Source organism: Lissotriton vulgaris, chromosome 11, assembly GCF_964263255.1.
Source record: "Lissotriton vulgaris chromosome 11, aLisVul1.2, whole genome shotgun sequence".
Lineage (NCBI taxonomy): Eukaryota > Metazoa > Chordata > Amphibia > Caudata > Salamandridae > Lissotriton > Lissotriton vulgaris.
Genome location: NC_141699.1, coordinates 120,452,424 through 120,470,453, shown reverse-complemented (window position 1 = coordinate 120,470,453; position 18,030 = coordinate 120,452,424). Strand labels below are relative to the sequence as shown.

At 42.5% G+C, this 18,030-nt stretch overlaps 9 non-coding genes across 9 annotated transcripts; all 9 read left to right on the top strand.

Annotated features, from left to right (window-relative positions):
- The first annotated feature begins 189 nt into the window (after window positions 1-189).
- On the top strand, window positions 190-329 carry LOC147679141 (U4 spliceosomal RNA). Its single transcript, XR_015301623.1, has one exon. It is a non-coding gene; the product is annotated as a U4 spliceosomal RNA (small nuclear RNA).
- Window positions 330-2,260: 1,931 nt separating this feature from the next.
- LOC147679140 (U4 spliceosomal RNA) lies at window positions 2,261-2,400 on the top strand. Its single transcript, XR_015301643.1, has one exon. It is a non-coding gene; the product is annotated as a U4 spliceosomal RNA (small nuclear RNA).
- A 2,030-nt stretch (window positions 2,401-4,430) lies between these two features.
- Window positions 4,431-4,570, top strand: LOC147679139 (U4 spliceosomal RNA). Its single transcript, XR_015301642.1, has one exon. It is a non-coding gene; the product is annotated as a U4 spliceosomal RNA (small nuclear RNA).
- Window positions 4,571-6,500: 1,930 nt separating this feature from the next.
- On the top strand, window positions 6,501-6,640 carry LOC147679138 (U4 spliceosomal RNA). The gene has a single exon (XR_015301699.1). It is a non-coding gene; the product is annotated as a U4 spliceosomal RNA (small nuclear RNA).
- A 1,931-nt stretch (window positions 6,641-8,571) lies between these two features.
- LOC147679137 (U4 spliceosomal RNA) lies at window positions 8,572-8,711 on the top strand. Its single transcript, XR_015301810.1, has one exon. It is a non-coding gene; the product is annotated as a U4 spliceosomal RNA (small nuclear RNA).
- A 1,930-nt stretch (window positions 8,712-10,641) lies between these two features.
- Window positions 10,642-10,781, top strand: LOC147679136 (U4 spliceosomal RNA). Its single transcript, XR_015301838.1, has one exon. It is a non-coding gene; the product is annotated as a U4 spliceosomal RNA (small nuclear RNA).
- Window positions 10,782-12,710: 1,929 nt separating this feature from the next.
- LOC147679135 (U4 spliceosomal RNA) lies at window positions 12,711-12,850 on the top strand. Its single transcript, XR_015301631.1, has one exon. It is a non-coding gene; the product is annotated as a U4 spliceosomal RNA (small nuclear RNA).
- Window positions 12,851-14,780: 1,930 nt separating this feature from the next.
- Window positions 14,781-14,920, top strand: LOC147679134 (U4 spliceosomal RNA). Its single transcript, XR_015301640.1, has one exon. It is a non-coding gene; the product is annotated as a U4 spliceosomal RNA (small nuclear RNA).
- Window positions 14,921-16,850: 1,930 nt separating this feature from the next.
- On the top strand, window positions 16,851-16,990 carry LOC147679133 (U4 spliceosomal RNA). Its single transcript, XR_015301639.1, has one exon. It is a non-coding gene; the product is annotated as a U4 spliceosomal RNA (small nuclear RNA).
- Window positions 16,991-18,030: the final 1,040 nt, after the last annotated feature.

The window sequence follows — 18,030 nt, the reverse complement described above, 5'->3', positions numbered from 1 at the left end:
AGCGACGGTTTGGGGCAGAGAGCTGATGGAAATTAGTAAAACAACGCCAACATATGTCTTACATTGCCTGTCAGAAGCAATGGAGGTGTAGTTATGCATAAACAGATAAAATCTTTTCAAAAGGGTTCAAGTTCTTTGTAACATGAGGTACTAGGGCGAGTGGGCATGAAATTCACACTATAATTGGTTAGCTTTGCGCAGTGGCAGTATCGTAGCCAATGAGGTTTAACCGAGGCGCGATTATTGCTAATTGAAAACTTTACCCAATACCCCGTCATGGAGACTTGAAATATAGTTGAAATGACAATTTTTGACAGTCTCTTCGGAGACTGGAGAATATGTAATAAAAAAATAAGATAGTTTATTTTTCAATGTGATTTACTTGCATAATTGTTATCTGTGACAAGGAAAAAACTGTGACTTTATTTGGCTTCAGTTTACTCTTTACGTTCTTTTTGTTTTCTCAGCTTTTTAAATACGGCAGTAACTTAGGGATTTTTTCTCCTTGATCAGTTTTCATAATTCTTGTATTTCTTCCTCTTTGTTCTCACCTTCGATCCCTGGATTCGCTCGGGTAGTTGATGGCCACAGTACGGGCTTTGTTTCCGCACTCTGAGTTGACTCGCAGTCCGTTGCAGAGCTGGACTCTTTGAAGGTCTCATCTCCCATTCAAATGTACACAAACCACCTAGAAAGTTTATTTCTGGGAGCAAAGGCGTTTGTTATCAGTAGGAAAATGCGGAGAGGGTTCATACAGATTGTATGGAGTGCTTGAAACAGAACAAGAACTGACAAAGCTGTTGTTTTTGTCATTTAACAATATGTAAAGTGTATTTTTTAATGCTCTTTGTGTCACTGAGTAATTGATGTTACCCAGCTGTATGACAGGGGCGTAGCTTCCATTGTTGCAGCAGGTGCAGTGGCACTGGCGCCCACAGACCTGCGGGACCCACTGAACCCCGATTATTGCGGTATTTTATATTTCAAACATGAATAAGGGGTCCTATTTCCTTCCTTGCCCTAGGGCCCATTTTTTCACCTGAGAGCCATGAAAGGCTGCGTGGATCCTCCCTGATTTGAATCGGTGACAATGAGGTCACGCAAAGAGCTCTTGCGTGGCTGCCTCAGCCCAACTGGGCTACATGATCCGGGAAAATTTGTATGCTGCATGCCAACGGAGACACACAACGTACACACAGCCTTTTACAGGGCACATATAAAAATCTGTATTGTGGCGCAGCTGCGGCGTAAATGTTGCGGCCCTTTTACAATGTGACGCATCTAGGGAGATGCGTCACATTATAAAGCCCTGCATCACATTATACCTGCGTCAGGCATAATGTATGCAGGGTGGGCGTTTCCACGAAAAAAAGCCTTGTAGAACTCACGCACTGAAATCTACAAGATTTCAATGCGTCACTTTACGCCTTCACTGCGGCAAAATCCCTACGCCTGCACAGACCAAGCGTTTGGAATGACTCATGGCTTTTTGCTTCACTTTCATGATCAACTTCAGCAATGCGTCACTTTTGTGCCAACACATGTCTCAGAATTTTTGATGCATCTGTTAATCCTTGCACCATGGAGCACTGTATTGTAAATACAGCACATCCATAGTGGCACAAGGACATTCAGCACTGACGCAAGGAAAAGCATGCATCTATGCAGATGCGTCAGATCCTTGTGAATCTTCCCCTAGAATGTTTTGAAAACCAGGAAACCAGTATATTGTACCCCCTAAAGCTAAAAATGAAATGCAGCAAATGCAACTATGTAATGCAATGAAATGGCAGACTTGCAGTATGGAAAATGGAAAAATGTAGCTATGATTTATTTTCCTTTAAATTATTGCTGTTCCTCCTCTAGTAAACATTTGAAGACAGTGGGCCCTATGAGGATGCTATTATGAATTTGTGCTTCTTATATTTTCCACAACCCATGGCTAGCAGCCTAGATCTCATCTTTGTGTGAAGGGATATCTGTCTGAGCATCAAATCCATACCTAGGGAGGGTGCTGCTTACCTGAAGAGCTATTTAGCATACAATTTCCCAGAATTCTCTGCGTGTGGCTAGCGACGGTTTGGGGCAGAAAGCTGATGGAAATTAGTAAAACAACGCCAACATATGTCTTACATTGCCTGTCAGAAGCAGTGGAGGTGTAGTTATGCATAAATAGATAAAATCTTTTGAAAAGGGTTCATGTTCTTTGTAACATGAGGTACTAGGGCGAGTGGGCATGAAATTCACACTATAATTGGTTAGCTTTGCGCAGTGGCAGTATCGTAGCCAATGAGGTTTAACCGAGGCGCGATTATTGCTTATTGAAAACTTTACCCAATACCCCGTCATGGAGACTTGAAATATAGTTGAAATGACAATTTTTGACAGTCTCTTCGGAGACTGGAGAATGTGTAATAAAAAAATAAGATAGTTTATTTTTTAATGCGATTTACTTGCATAATTGTTATCTGTGACAAGAAGAAAACTGTGACTTTATTTGGCTTCAGTTTACTCTTTACGTTCTTTTTGTTTTCTCAGCTTTTTAAATACGGCAGTAACTTAGTGATTTTTTCTCCTTGATCAGTTTTCATAATTCTTGTATTTCTTCCTCTTTGTTCTCACCTTCGATCCCCGGATTCGCTCGGGTAGTTGATGGCCAGAGTACGGGCTTTGCTTCCGCTCTCTGAGTTGACTCGCAGTCCGTTGCAGGGCTGGGCTCTTTCGAGGTCTCATCTCCCATTCAAATGTACACAAACCACCTAGAAAGTTTATTTCTGGGAGCAAAGGCGTTTGTTATCAGTAGGAAAATGCGGAGAGGGTTCATACAGATTGTATGGAGTGCTTGAAACAGAACAAGAACTGACAAAGCTGTTGTTTTTGTCATTTAACATTATGTAAAGTGTATTTTTAATGCTCTTCGTGTCACTGAGTAATTGATGTTACCCAGCTGTATGACAGGGGCGTAGCTTCCATTGTTGCAGCAGGTGCAGTGGCACTGGCGCCCACAGACCTGCGGGACCCACTGAACCCCGATTATTGCGGTATTTTATATTTCAAACATGAATAAGGGGTCCTATTTCCTTCCTTGCCCTAGGGCCCATTTTTTCGCCTGAGAGCCATGAAAGGCTGCGTGGATCCTCCCTGATTTGAATCGGTGACAATGAGGTCACGCAAAGAGCTCTTGCGTGGCTGCATCTGCCCAACTGGGCTACATGATCCGGGAAAATTTGTATGCTGCATGCCGACGGAGACACACAACGTACACACAGCCATTTACAGGGCACATATAAAAATCTGTATTGTGGCGCAGCTGCGGCGTAAATGTTGCGGCCCTTTTACAATGTGACGCATCTAGGGAGATGCGTCACATTATAAAGCCCTGCATCACATTATACCTGCGTCAGGCATAATGTATGCAGGGTGGGCGTTTCCATGAAAAAAAGCCTTGTAGAACTCACGCACTGAAATCTACAAGATTTCAATGCGTCACTTTACGCCTTCACTGCGGCAAAATCCCTACGCCTGCACAGACCAAGCGTTTGGAATGACTCATGGCTTTTTGCTTCACTTTCATGATCAACTTCAGCAATGCGTCACTTTTGTGCCAACACATGTGTCAGAATTTTTGATGCATCTGTTAATCCTTGCACCATGGAGCACTGTATTGTAAATACAGCACATCCATAGTGGCACAAGGACATTCAGCACTGACGCAAGGAAAAGCATGCATCTATGCAGATGCGTCAGATCCTTGTGAATCTTCCCCTAGAATGTTTTGAAAACCAGAAAACCAGTATATTGTACCCCCTAAAGCTAAAAATGAAATGCAGCAAATGCAACTATGTAGTGCAATGAAATGGCAGACTTGCAGTATGGAAAATGGAAAAATGTAGCTATGATTTATTTTCCTTTAAATTATTGCTGTTCCTCCTCTAGTAAACATTTGAAGACAGTGGGCCCTATAAGGATGCTATTATGAATTTGTACTTCTTATATTTTCCACAACCCATGGCTAGCAGCCTAGATCTCATCTTTGTGTGAAGGGATATCTGTCTGAGCATCAAATCCATACCTAGGGCCTTATTTATGAAGGTCTTGCGCCGCCGGTGCGTCACTTTTATAATGGGAAAAAGTGACGCACCAGTGGCGCAAGGCCTTCATAAATGAGGGCCCTAGGGAGGGTGCTGCTTACCTGAAGAGCTATTTAGCATACAATTTCCCAGAATTCTCTGCGTGTGGCTAGCGACGGTTTGGGGCAGAGAGCTGATGGAAATTAGTAAAACAACGCCAACATATGTCTTACATTGCCTGTCAGAAGCAGTGGAGGTGTAGTTATGCATAAATAGATAAAATCTTTTGAAAAGGGTTCATGTTCTTTGTAACATGAGGTACTAGGGCGAGTGGGCATGAAATTCACACTATAATTGGTTAGCTTTGCGCAGTGGCAGTATCGTAGCCAATGAGGTTTAACCGAGGCGCGATTATTGCTTATTGAAAACTTTACCCAATACCCCGTCATGGAGACTTGAAATATAGTTGAAATGACAATTTTTGACAGTCTCTTCGGAGACTGGAGAATATGTAATAAAAAAATAAGATAGTTTATTTTTCAATGTGATTTACTTGCATAATTGTTATCTGTGACAAGGAAAAAACTGTGACTTTATTTGGCTTCAGTTTACTCTTTACGTTCTTTTTGTTTTCTCAGCTTTTTAAATACGGCAGTAACTTAGGGATTTTTTCTCCTTGATCAGTTTTCATAATTCTTGTATTTCTTCCTCTTTGTTCTCACCTTCGATCCCCGGATTCGCTCGGGTAGTTGATGGCCAGAGTACGGGCTTTGGTTCCGCACTCTGAGTTGACTCGCAGTCCGTTGCAGAGCTGGGCTCTTTCGAGGTCTCATCTCCCATTCAAATGTACACAAACCATCTAGAAAGTTTATTTCTGGGAGCAAAGGCGTTTGTTATCAGTAGGAAAATGCGGAGAGGGTTCATACAGATTGTATGGAGTGCTTGTAACAGAACAAGAACTGACAAAGCTGTTGTTTTTGTCATTTAACATTATGTAAAGTGTATTTTTTAATGCTCTTTGTGTCACTGAGTAATTGATGTTACCCAGCTGTATGACAGGGGCGTAGCTTCCATTGTTGCAGCAGGTGCAGTGGCACTGGCGCCCACAGACCTGCGGGACCCACTGAACCCCGATTATTGCGGTATTTTATATTTCAAACATGAATAAGGGGTCCTATTTCCTTCCTTGCCCTAGGGCCCATTTTTTCACCTGAGAGCCATGAAAGGCTGCGTGGATCCTCCCTGATTTGAATCGGTGACAATGAGGTCACTCAAAGAGCTCTTGCGTGGCTGCCTCAGCCCAACTGGGCTACATGATCCGGGAAAATTTGTATGCTGCATGCCGACGGAGACACACAACGTACACACAGCCATTTACAGGGCACATATAAAAATCTGTATTGTGGCGCAGCTGCGGCGTAAATGTTGCGGCCCTTTTACAATGTGACGCATCTAGGGAGATGCGTCACATTATAAAGCCCTGCATCACATTATACCTGCGTCAGCATAATGTATGCAGGGTGGGCGTTTCCACGAAAAAAAGCCTTGTAGAACTCACGCACTGAAATCTACAAGATTTCACTGCGTCACTTTACGCCTTCACTGCGGCAAAATCCCTACGCCTGCACAGACCAAGCGTTTGGAATGACTCATGGCTTTTTGCTTCACTTTCATGATCAACTTCAGCAATGCGTCACTTTTGTGCCAACACATGTGTCAGAATTTTGGATGCATCTGTTAATCCTTGCACCATGGAGCACTGTATTGTAAATACAGCACATCCATAGTGGCACAAGGACATTCAGCACTGACGCAAGGAAAAATATGCATCTATGCAGATGCGTCAGATCCTTGTGAATCTTCCCCTAGAATGTTTTGAAAACCACGAAACCAGTATATTGTACCCCCTAAAGCTAAAAATGAAATGCAGCAAATGCAACTATGTAGTGCAATGAAATGGCAGACTTGCAGTATGGAAAATGGAAAAATGTAGCTATGATTTATTTTCCTTTAAATTATTGCTGTTCCTCCTCTAGTATACATTTGAAGACAGTGGGCCCTATGAGGATGCTATTATGAATTTGTGCTTCTTATATTTTCCACAACCCATGGCTAGCAGCCTAGATCTCATCTTTGTGTGAAGGGATATCTGTCTGAGCATCAAATCCATAACTAGGGAGGGTGCTGCTTACCTGAAGAGCTATTTAGCATACAATTTCCCAGAATTCTCTGCGTGTGGCTAGCGACGGTTTGGGGCAGAGAGCTGATGGAAATTAGTAAAACAACGCCAACATATGTCTTACATTGCCTGTCAGAAGCAATGGAGGTGTAGTTATGCATAAACAGATAAAATCTTTTGAAAAGGGTTCAAGTTCTTTGTAACATGAGGTACTAGGGCGAGTGGGCATGAAATTCACACTATAATTGGTTAGCTTTGCGCAGTGGCAGTATCGTAGCCAATGAGGTTTAACCGAGGCGCGATTATTGCTTATTGAAAACTTTACTCAATACCCCGTCATGGAGACTTGAAATATAGTTGAAATGACAATTTTTGACAGTCTCTTCGGAGACTGGAGATTATGTAATAAAAAAATAAGATAGTTTATTTTTCAATGCGATTTACTTGCATAATTGTTATCTGTGACAAGGAAAAAACTGTGACTCTATTTGGCTTCAGTTTACTCTTTACGTTCTTTTTGTTTTCTCAGCTTTTTAAATACGGCAGTAACTTAGGGATTTTTTCTCCTTGATCAGTTTTCATAATTCTTGTATTTCTTCCTCTTTGTTCTCACCTTCGATCCCCGGATTCGCTCGGGTAGTTGATGGCCAGAGTACGGGCTTTGTTTCCGCACTCTGAGTTGACTCGCAGTCCGTTGCAGAGCTGGGCTCTTTCGAGGTCTCATCTCCCATTCAAATGTACACAAACCACCTAGAAAGTTTATTTCTGGGAGCAAAGGCGTTTGTTATCAGTAGGAAAATGCGGAGAGGGTTCATACAGATTGTATGGAGTGCTTGAAACAGAACAAGAACTGACAAAGCTGTTGTTTTTGTCATTTAACATTATGTAAAGTGTATTTTTTAATGCTCTTTGTGTCACTGAGTAATTGATGTTACCCAGCTGTATGACAGGGGCATAGCTTCCATTGTTGCAGCAGGTGCAGTGGCACTGGCGCCCACAGACCTGCGGGACCCACTGAACCCCGATTATTGCGGTATTTTATATTTCAAACATGAATAAGGGGTCCTATTTCCTTCCTTGCCCTAGGGCCCATTTTTTCACCTGAGAGCCATGAAAGGCTGCGTGGATCCTCCCTGATTTGAATCGGTGACAATGAGGTCACGCAAAGAGCTCTTGCGTGGCTGCCTCAGCCCAACTGGGCTACATGATCCAGGAAAATTTGTATGCTGCATGCCGACGGAGACACACAACGTACACACAGCCATTTACAGGGCACATATAAAAATCTGTATTGTGGCGCAGCTGCGGCGTAAATGTTGCGGCCCTTTTACAATGTGACGCATCTAGGGAGATGCGTCACATTATAAAGCCCTGCATCACATTATACCTGCGTCAGGCATAATGTATGCAGGGTGGGCGTTTCCACGAAAAAAAGCCTTGTAGAACTCACGCACTGAAATCTACAAGATTTCAATGCGTCACTTTACGCCTTCACTGCGGCAAAATCCCTACGCCTGCACAGACCAAGCGTTTGGAATGACTCATGGCTTTTTGCTTCACTTTCATGATCAACTTCAGCAATGCGTCACTTTTGTGCCAACACATGTGTCAGAATTTTTGATGCATCTGTTAATCCTTGCACCATGGAGCACTGTATTGTAAATACAGCATATCCATAGTGGCACAAGGACATTCAGCACTGACGCAAGGAAAAATATGCATCTATGCAGATGCGTCAGATCCTTGTGAATCTTCCCCTAGAATGTTTTGAAAACCACGAAACCAGTATATTGTACCCCCTAAAGCTAAAAATGAAATGCAGCAAATGCAACTATGTAGTGCAATGAAATGGCAGACTTGCAGTATGGAAAATGGAAAAATGTAGCTATTATTTATTTTCCTTTAAATTATTGCTGTTCCTCCTCTAGTAAACATTTGAAGACAGTGGGCCCTATGAGGATGCTATTATGAATTTGTGCTTCTTATATTTTCCACAACCCATGGCTAGCAGCCTAGATCTCATCTTTGTGTGAAGGGATATCTGTCTGAGCATCAAATCCATACCTAGGGAGGGTGCTGCTTACCTGAAGAGCTATTTAGCATACAATTTCCCAGAATTCTCTGCGTGTGGCTAGCGACGGTTTGGGGCAGAGAGCTGATGGAAATTACTAAAACAACGCAAACATGTGTCTTACATTGCCTGTCAGAAGCAGTGGAGGTGTAGTTATGCATAAATAGATAAAATCTTTTGAAAAGGGTTCATGGTCTTTGTAACATGAGGTACTAGGGCGAGTGGGCATGAAATTCACACTATAATTGGTTAGCTTTGCGCAGTGGCAGTATCGTAGCCAATGAGGTTTAACCGAGGTGCAATTATTGCTTATTGAAAACTTTACCCAATACCCCGTCATGGAGACTTGAAATATAGTTGAAATGACAATTTTTGACAGTCTCTTCGGAGACTGGAGAATATGTAATAAAAAAATAAGATAGTTTATTTTTCAATGCGATTTACTTGTATAATTGTTATCTGTGACAAGGAGAAAACTGTGACTTTATTTGGCTTCAGTTTACTCTTTACGTTCTTTTTGTTTTCTCAGCTTTTTAAATACGGCAGTAACTTAGGGATTTTTTCTCCTTGATCAGTTTTCATAATTCTTGTATTTCTTCCTCTTTGTTCTCACCTTCGATCCCCGGATTCGCTCGGGTAGTTGATTGCCAGAGTACGGGCTTTGTTTCCGCTCTCTGAGTTGAATCGCTGTCCGTTGCAGGGCTGGGCTCCTTCGAGGTCTCATCTCCCATTCAAATGTACACAAACCACCTAGAAAGTTTATTTCTGGGAGCAAAGGCGTTTGTTATCAGTAGGAAAATGTGGAGAGGGTTCATACAGATTGTATGGAGTGCTTGAAACAGAACAAGAACTGACAAAGCTGTTGTTTTTGTCATTTAACATTATGTAAAGTGTATTTTTAATGCTCTTTTTGTCACTGAGTAATTGATGTTACCCAGCTGTATGACAGGGGCGTAGCTTCCATTGTTGCAGCAGGTGCAGTGGCACTGGCGCCCACAGACCTGCGGGACCCACTGAACCCCGATTATTGCGGTATTTTATATTTCAAACATGAATAAGGGGTCCTATTTCCTTCCTTGCCCTAGGGCCCATTTTTTCACCTGAGAGCCATGAAAGGCTGCGTGGATCCTCCCTGATTTGAATCGGTGACAATGAGGTCACGCAAAGAGCTCTTGCGTGGCTGCATCTGCCCAACTGGGCTACATGATCCGGGAAAAATTGTATGCTGCATGCCGACGGAGACACACAACGTACACACAGCCATTTACAGGGCACATATAAAAATCTGTATTGTGGCGCAGCTGCGGCGTAAATGTTGCGGCCCTTTTACAATGTGACGCATCTAGGGAGATGCGTCACATTATAAAGCCCTGCATCACATTATACCTGCGTCAGGCATAATGTATGCAGGGTGGGCGTTTCCACGAAAAAAAGCCTTGTAGAACTCACGCACTGAAATCTACAAGATTTCAATGCGTCACTTTACGCCTTCACTGCGGCAAAATCCCTACGCCTGCACAGACCAAGCGTTTGGAATGACGCATGGCTTTTTGCTTCACTTTCATGATCAACTTCAGCAATGCGTCACTTTTGTGCCAACACATGTGTCAGAATTTTTGATGCATCTGTTAATCCTTGCACCATGGAGCACTGTATTGTAAATACAGCACATCCATAGTGGCACAAGGACATTCAGCACTGACGCAAGGAAAAGCATGCATCTATGCAGATGCGTCAGATCCTTGTGAATCTTCCCCTAGAATGTTTTGAAAACCAGAAAACCAGTATATTGTACCCCCTAAAGCTAAAAATGAAATGCAGCAAATGCAACTATGTAGTGCAATGAAATGGCAGACTTGCAGTATGGAAAATGGAAAAATGTAGCTATGATTTATTTTCCTTTAAATTATTGCTGTTCCTCCTCTAGTAAACATTTGAAGACAGTGGGCCCTATAAGGATGCTATTATGAATTTGTACTTCTTATATTTTCCACAACCCATGGCTAGCAGCCTAGATCTCATCTTTGTGTGAAGGGATATCTGTCTGAGCATCAAATCCATACCTAGGGAGGGTGCTGCTTACCTGAAGAGCTATTTAGCATACAATTTCCCAGAATTCTCTGCGTGTGGCTAGCGACGGTTTGGGGCAGAGACCTGATGAAAATTAGTAAAACAACGCCAACATATGTCTTACATTGCCTGTCAGAAGCAGTGGAGGTGTAGTTATACATAAACAGATAAAATCTTTTGAAAAGGGTTCATGTTCTTTGTAACATGAGGTACTAGGGCGAGTGGGCATGAAATTCACACTATACTTGGTTAGCTTTGCGCAGTGGCAGTATCGTAGCCAATGAGGTTTAACCGAGGCGCAATTATTGCTTATTGAAAACTTTACTCAATACCCCGTCATGGAGACTTGAAATATAGTTGAAATGACAATTTTGGACAGTCTCTTCGGAGACTGGAGAATATGTAATAAAAAAATAAGATAGTTAAATTTCAATGCGATTTACTTGCATAATTGTTATCTGTGACAAGGAGAAAACTGTGACTTTATTTGGCTTCAGTTTACTCTTTACGTTCTTTTTGTTTTCTCAGCTTTTTAAATACGGCAGTAACTTAGGGATTTATTCTACTTGATCAGTTTTCATAATTCTTGTATTTCTTCCTCTTTGTTCTCACCTTCGATCCCCGGATTCGCTCGGGTAGTTGATGGCCAGAGTACGGGCTTTGTTTCCGCTCTCTGAGTTGACTCGCAGTCTGTTGCAGAGCTGGGCTCTTTCGAGGTCTCATCTCCCATTCAAATGTACACAAACCACCTAGAAAGTTTATTTCTGGGAGCAAAGGCGTTTGTTATCAGTAGGAAAATGCGGAGAGGGTTCATACAGATTGTATGGAGTGCTTGAAACAGAACAAGAAGTGACAAAGCTGTTGTTTTTGTCATTTAACATTATGTAAAGTGTATTTTTAATGCTCTTTGTGTCACTGAGTAATTGATGTTACCCAGCTGTATGACAGGGGCGTAGCTTCCATTGTTGCAGCGGTGCAGTGGCACTGGCGCCCACAGACCTGCGGGACCCACTGAACCCCGATTACTGCGGTATTTTATATTTCAAACATGAATAAGGGGTCCTATTTCCTTCCTTGCCCTAGGGCCCATTTTTTTCACCTGAGAGCCATGAAAGGCTGCGTGGATCCTCCCTGATTTGAATCGGTGACAATGAGGTCACGCAAAGAGCTCTTGCGTGGCTGCATCAGCCCAACTGGGCTACATGATCCGGGAAAATTTGTATGCTGCATGCCGACGGAGACACACAACGTACACACAGCCATTTACAGGGCACATATAAAAATCTGTATTGTGGCGCAGCTGCGGCGTAAATGTTGCGGCCCTTTTACAATGTGACGCATCTAGGGAGATGCGTCACATTATAAAGCCCTGCATCACATTATACCTGCGTCAGGCATAATGTATGCAGGGTGGGCGTTTCCACGAAAAAAAGCCTTGTAGAACTCACGCACTGAAATCTACAAGATTTCAGTGCGTCACTTTACGCCTTCACTGCGGCAAAATCCCTACGCCTGCACAGACCAAGCGTTTGGAATGACTCATGGCTTTTTGCTTCACTTTCATGATCAACTTCAGCAATGCGTCACTTTTGTGCCAACACATGTGTCAGAATTTCTGATGCATCTGTTAATCCTTGCACCATGGAGCACTGTATTGTAAATACAGCACATCCATAGTGGCACAAGGACATTCAGCACTGACGCAAGGAAAAATATGCATCTATGCAGATGCGTCAGATCCTTGTGAATCTTCCCCTAGAATGTTTTGAAAACCACGAAACCAGTATATTGTACCCCCTAAAGCTAAAAATGAAATGCAGCAAATGCAACTATGTAGTGCAATGAAATGGCAGACTTGCAGTATGGAAAATGGAAAAATGTAGCTATGATTTATTTTCCTTTAAATTATTGCTGTTCCTCCTCTAGTAAACATTTGAAGACAGTGGGCCCTATGAGGATGCTATTATGAATTTGTGCTTCTTATATTTTCCACAATCCATGGCTAGCAGCCTAGATCTCATCTTTGTGTGAAGGGATATCTGTCTGAGCATCAAATCCATACCTAGGGAGGGTGCTGCTTACCTGAAGAGCTATTTAGCATACAATTTCCCAGAATTCTCTGCGTGTGGCTAGCGACGGTTTGGGGCAGAGAGCTGATGGAAATTAGTAAAACAACGCCAACATATGTCTTACATTGCCTGTCAGAAGCAGTGGAGGTGTAGTTATGCATAAATAGATAAAATCTTTTGAAAAGGGTTCATGTTCTTTGTAACATGAGGTACTAGGGCGAGTGGGCATGAAATTCACACTATAATTGGTTAGCTTTGCGCAGTGGCATTATCGTAGCCAATGAGGTTTAACCGAGGCGCGATTATTGCTTATTGAAAACTTTACCCAATACCCCGTCATGGAGACTTGAAATATAGTTGAAATGACAATTTTTGACAGTCTCTTCGGAGACTGGAGAATATGTAATAAAAAAATAAGATAGTTTATTTTTCAATGCGATTTACTCTCATAATTGTTATCTGTGACAAGGAAAAAACTGTGACTTTATTTGGCTTCAGTTTACTCTTTACGTTCTTTTTGTTTTCTCAGCTTTTTAAATACGGCAGTAACTTAGGGATTTTTTCTCCTTGATCAGTTTTCATAATTCTTGTATTTCTTCCTCTTTGTTCTCACCTTCGATCCCCGGATTCGCTCGGGTAGTTGATGGCCAGAGTATGGGCTTTGTTTCCGCACTCTGAGTTGACTCGCAGTCCGTTGCAGAGCTGGGCTCTTTCGAGGTCTCATCTCCCATTCAAATGTACACAAACCACCTAGAAAGTTAATTTCTGGGAGCAAAGGCGTTTGTTATCAGTAGGAAAATGCGGAGAGGGTTCATACAGATTGTATGGAGTGCTTGAAACAGAACAAGAAGTGACAAAGCTGTTGTTTTTGTCATTTAACATTATGTAAAGTGTATTTTTAATGCTCTTTGTGTCACTGAGTAATTGATGTTACCCAGCTGTATGACAGGGGCGTAGCTTCCATTGTTGCAGCAGGTGCAGTTGCACTGGCGCCCACAGACCTGCGGGACCCACTGAACCCCGATTATTGCTGTATTTTATATTTCAAACATGAATAAGGGGTCCTATTTCCTTCCTTGCCCTAGGGCCCATTTTTTCACCTGAGAGCCATGAAAGGTTGCGTGGATCCTCCCTGATTTGAATCGGTGACAATGAGGTCACGCAAAGAGCTCTTGCGTGGCTGCATCAGCCCAACTGGGCTACATGATCTGGGAAAATTTGTATGCTGCATGCCGACGGAGACACACAACGTACACACAGCCATTTACAGGGCACATATAAAAATCTGTATTGTGGCGCAGCTGCGGCGTAAATGTTGCGGCCCTTTTACAATGTGACACATCTAGGGAGATGCGTCACATTATAAAGCCCTGCATCACATTATACCTGCGTCAGGCATAATGTATGCAGGGTGGGCGTTTCCACGAAAAATAGCCTTGTAGAACTCACACACTGAAATCTACAAGATTTCAGTGCGTCACTTTACGCCTTCACTGCGGCAAAATCCCTACGCCTGCACAGACCAAGCGTTTGGAATGACTCATGGCTTTTTGCTTCACTTTCATGATCAACTTCAGCAATGCGTCACTTTTGTGCCAACACATGTGTCAGAATTTCTGATGCATCTGTTAATCCTTGCACCATGGAGCACTGTATTGTAAATACAGCACATCCATAGTGGCACAAGGACATTCAGCACTGACGCAAGGAAAAGTATGCATCTATGCAGATGCATCAGATCCTTGTGAATCTTCCCCTAGAATGTTTTGAAAACCAGGAAACCAGTATATTGTACCCCCTAAAGCTAAAAATGAAATGCAGCAAATGCAACTATATAGTGCAATGAAATGGCAGACTTGCAGTATGGAAAATGGAAAAATGTAGCTATGATTTATTTTCCTTTAAATTATTGCTGTTCCTCTTCTAGTAAACATTTGAAGACAGTGGGCCCTATGAGGATGCTATTATGAATTTGTGCTTCTTATATTTTCCACAACCCATGGCTAGCAGCCTAGATCTCATCTTTGTGTGAAGGGATATCTGTCTGAGCATCAAATCCATACCTAGGGAGGGTGCTGCTTACCTGAAGAGCTATTTAGCATACAATTTCCCAGAATTCTCTGCGTGTGGCTAGCGACGGTTTGGGGCAGAGAGCTGATGGAAATTAGTAAAACAACGCAAACATATGTCTTACATTGCCTGTCAGAAGCAGTGGAGGTGTAGTTATGCATAAATAGATAAAATCTATTGAAAAGGGTTCATGTTCTTTGTAACATGAGGTACTAGGGCGAGTGGGCATGAAATTCACACTATAATTGGTTAGCTTTGCGCAGTGGCAGTATCGTAGCCAATGAGGTTTAACCGAGGCGCGATTATTGCTTATTGAAAACTTTACCCAATACCCCGTCATGGAGACTTGAAATATAGTTGAAATGACAATTTTTGACAGTCTCTTCGGAGACTGGAGAATATGTAATAAAAAAATAAGATAGTTTATTTTTCAATGCGATTTACTTGTATAATTGTTATCTGTGACAAGGAGAAAACTGTGACTTTATTTGGCTTCAGTTTACTCTTTACGTTCTTTTTGTTTTCTCAGCTTTTTAAATACGGCAGTAACTTAGGGATTTTTTCTCCTTGATCAGTTTTCATAATTCTTGTATTTCTTCCTCTTTGTTCTCACCTTCGATCCCCGGATTCGCTCGGGTAGTTGATGGCCAGAGTACGGGCTTTGTTTCCGCTCTCTGAGTTGAATCGCTGTCCGTTGCAGGGCTGGGCTCCTTCGAGGTCTCATCTCCCATTCAAATGTACACAAACCACCTAGAAAGTTTATTTCTGGGAGCAAAGGCGTTTGTTATCAGTAGGAAAATGTGGAGAGGGTTCATACAGATTGTATGGAGTGCTTGAAACAGAACAAGAACTGACAAAGCTGTTGTTTTTGTCATTTAACATTATGTAAAGTGTATTTTTAATGCTCTTTTTGTCACTGAGTAATTGATGTTACCCAGCTGTATGACAGGGGCGTAGCTTCCATTGTTGCAGCAGGTGCAGTGGCACTGGCGCCCACAGACCTGCGGGACCCACTGAACCCTGATTATTGCGGTATTTTATATTTCAAACATGAATAAGGGGTCCTATTTCCTTCCTTGCCCTAGGGCCCATTTTTTCACCTGAGAGCCATGAAAGGCTGCGTGGATCCTCCCTGATTTGAATCGGTGACAATGAGGTCACGCAAAGAGCTCTTGCGTGGCTGCATCAGCCCAACTGGGCTACATGATCTGGGAAAATTTGTATGCTGCATGCCGACGGAGACACACAACGTACACACAGCCATTTACAGGGCACATATAAAAATCTGTATTGTGGCGCAGCTGCGGCGTAAATGTTGCGGCCCTTTTACAATGTGACGCATCTAGGGAGATGCGTCACATTATAAAGCCCTGCATCACATTATACCTGCGTCAGGCATAATGTATGCAGGGTGGGCGTTTCCACGAAAAAAAGCCTTGTAGAACTCACGCACTGAAATCTACAAGATTTCAATGCGTCACTTTACGCCTTCACTGCGGCAAAATCCCTACGCCTGCACAGACCAAGCGTTTGGAATGACGCATGGCTTTTTGCTTCACTTTCATGATCAACTTCAGCAATGCGTCACTTTTGTGCCAACACATGTGTCAGAATTTCTGATGCATCTGTTAATCCTTGCACCATGGAGCACTGTATTGTAAATACAGCACATCCATAGTGGCACAAGGACATTCAGCACTGACGCAAGGAAAAATATGCATCTATGCAGATGCGTCAGATCCTTGTGAATCTTCCCCTAGAATGTTTTGAAAACCACGAAACCAGTATATTGTACCCCCTAAAGCTAAAAATGAAATGCAGCAAATGCAACTATGTAGTGCAATGAAATGGCAGACTTGCAGTATGGAAAATGGAAAAATATAGCTATTATTTATTTTCCTTTAAATTATTGCTGTTCCTCCTCTAGTAAACATTTGAAGACAGTGGGCCCTATGAGGATGCTATTATGAATTTGTGCTTCTTATATTTTCCACAACCCATGGCTAGCAGCCTAGATCTCATCTTTGTGTGAAGGGATATCTGTCTGAGCATCAAATCCATACCTAGGGAGGGTGCTGCTTACCTGAAGAGCTATTTAGCATACAATTTCCCAGAATTCTCTGCGTGTGGCTAGCGACGGTTTGGGGCAGAGAGCTGATGGAAATTAGTAAAACAACGCAAACATATGTCTTACATTGCCTGTCAGAAGCAGTGGAGGTGTAGTTATGCATAAATAGATAAAATCTTTTGAAAAGGGTTCATGTTCTTTGTAACATGAGGTACTAGGGCGAGTGGGCATGAAATTCACACTATAATTGGTTAGCTTTGCGCAGTGGCAGTATCGTAGCCAATGAGGTTTAACCGAGGCGCGATTATTGCTTATTGAAAACTTTACCCAATACCCCGTCATGGAGACTTGAAATATAGTTGAAATGACAATTTTTGACAGTCTCTTCGGAGACTGGAGAATATGTAATAAAAAAATAAGATAGTTTATTTTTCAATGCGATTTACTTGCATAATTGTTATCTGTGACAAGGAGAAAACTGTGACTTTATTTGGCTTCAGTTTACTCTTTACGTTCTTTTTGTTTTCTCAGCTTTTTAAATACGGCAGTAACTTAGGGATTTTTTCTCCTTGATCAGTTTTCATAATTCTTGTATTTCTTCCTCTTTGTTCTCACCTTCGATCCCCGGATTCGCTCGGGTAGTTGATGGCCAGAGTACGGGCTTTGTTTCCGCTCTCTGAGTTGAATCGCTGTCCGTTGCAGGGCTGGGCTCCTTCGAGGTCTCATCTCCCATTCAAATGTACACAAACCACCTAGAAAGCTTATTTCTGGGAGCAAAGGCGTTTGTTATCAGTAGGAAAACGTGGAGAGGGTTCATACAGATTGTATGGAGTGCTTGAAACAGAACAAGAACTGACAAAGCTGTTGTTTTTGTCATTTAACATTATGTAAAGTGTATTTTTATTGCTCTTTTTGTCACTGAGTAATTGATGTTACCCAGCTGTATGACAGGGGCGTAGCTTCCATTGTTGCAGCAGGTGCAGTGGCACTGGCGCCCACAGACCTGCGGGACCCACTGAACCCCGATTATTGCGGTATTTTATATTTCAAACATGAATAAGGGGTCCTATTTCCTTCCTTGCCCTAGGGCCCATTTTTTCACCTGAGAGCCATGAAAGGCTGCGTGGATCCTCCCTGATTCGAATCGGTGACAATGAGGTCACGCAAAGAGCTCTTGCGTGGCTGCATCTGCCCAACTGGGCTACATGATCCGGGAAAATTTGTATGCTGCATGCCGACGGAGACACACAACGTACACACAGCCATTTACAGGGCACATATAAAAATCTGTATTGTGGCGCAGCTGCGGCGTAAATGTTGCGGCCCTTTTACAATGTGACGCATCTATGGAGATGCGTCACATTATAAAGCCCTGCATCACATTATACCTGCGTCAGGCATAATGTATGCAGGGTGGGCGTTTCCACGAAAAA